The 1595-nt window shown below is 39.8% G+C and overlaps 1 protein-coding gene across 1 annotated transcript in view; it reads left to right on the forward strand.

Moving 5' to 3' along the window:
• Positions 1–455: 455 nt before the first annotated feature.
• LOC122259975 (SET domain-containing protein SmydA-8) overlaps positions 456–1595 on the forward strand; it is a 12971-nt gene continuing 11831 nt past the window's right edge. Inside the window, exon 1 of the mRNA XM_043026991.2 lies at positions 456–668. The gene's annotated coding sequence lies outside the window, so the exon portion shown is untranslated. The remainder of the gene's footprint in view (positions 669–1595) is intronic.

The raw sequence follows: 1595 nt of genomic DNA on the forward strand, positions 1-1595 counted from the left end.
TTTCATCGTCTTTCTTATTTCTTATATCCCTTCTTCCTTCATCCCTACCTCTTCAATTTTCTCTCTTTCTTTTCTTCTCCCTCTCCTCCTCCTCATTCTCATTAGTTTCCGTCTTCCACCCAATACACTCTTCTCCTCCACATCCTTCTTATTTTCTTTAATAGCCCCCCCTCCCCCCACTTTTACTTCCTCATTCTCCTCCTCCCCCCACCCCCTCATTCTCCCCCCCTCATTCTCCTCCTTCTTTCGCTGCCTAGAATATTCTCACGGAGAGATATTAAGCCAGATACTATTAGCACACCCCAGCCGCTCGAAAACACGCCTTAAACAGGAATTGAAACAAACAAACTAATCGGCAACTCGAGCACGTAAAGTCGGTGTCACTGAGTTGGCTTGAGGTCGTATCAGTTCCTCGTTAGATCCCAGGTCGAACGGTCACGTTCACTCGACTGTGAGAAGATAAAAGCAAGAGAGACAAGAAGGGAGGAAGGAAGAGCACACGAAGCAAATAAGGGAAAGGAGAACAGAAAATCGAAGAAAGGAAGAACAAGAAAGAGAGAGAGAGAGAAGGACGCAGAAGACCGAAGAAAGGAAGAGAAGAAGACAAATTCAAGAAATAGAGGGAGAGGAGAGAAAGATTAAACGGCAAAAGGAGAATATTTACTCAGGTAACCAGTACATCTCCTTTAGTACTGGCCTTTTGTAGACTCTCACAATACAGATTGTTCATGTCGCCTCCATGAGCTCTGTCAGAGGGAAGGATCTATTAATAACCCGTTACATGAGGTTACTTTTAACTTGGATTTCCAAACACGCCCATAAGCACAGGTATTCATGGGGCATTACGCGTCAAGGGCATTACATAGAGTAATTATGAATTCCGCTTCTAGAGTTATGAGTGAGTCATGAGCATAACGGTGGAGATCAGGATAGTGTTAAGTAAAGGAGAGGAATAGCAACGAATTTTCAAATGCAAGGTAATATTAAGGTCATATCAAATGTCTTAATCTGATGGGGTGTGTTATGCTTTAGCGAGTGCAAGTCATAGAATAAATGATTTAATAGCACAATTATGAAAACGTTAAAAAAAAAACAGAAGAGCGGTAAAAGTCTATGAATGTCTTAAGACGGTAAAACATATACCGAGATATCTATGTTAAAAAGAAAGTTCAAGAATTGAAAGAATATTGAAAGAATGTCGGCCTTGAAAATCCTGGAAGTAAAACTTTTTTATATTTTTTTTAAACTTTGATATATCCGACAGACCATTACGCTTTATGTCATATTTCATAACCTTATTTGTATATTTCTCACCCCGGAAGACCATTTCTTCTTAACATTAAATCTGACTATCTATTTTCATTTCGCCAGACATCCCAAAATCATAAGAAACCCAAAAATATACATATCTATACCCCTTCCCCCTCCTATGAGGAACTTGTAAACCATAAACATGTTCGGAACTTGTGAAAATTTCGGAAAATATTTCTCGATACACAAGAGCTCACCGGAGACGCGGGAACAATCAACAATTCTTGCTTTAGTTAGCAACAGAATGGCTTTGTGTTGCATGTGGCTTGATAAATGAGAGCTTG

This window comes from Penaeus japonicus, unplaced genomic scaffold (assembly GCF_977035675.1).
Source record: "Penaeus japonicus unplaced genomic scaffold, GWHDUDI00000001_assembly GWHDUDI00000021, whole genome shotgun sequence".
Classification (NCBI taxonomy): Eukaryota; Metazoa; Arthropoda; class Malacostraca; order Decapoda; family Penaeidae; genus Penaeus; species Penaeus japonicus.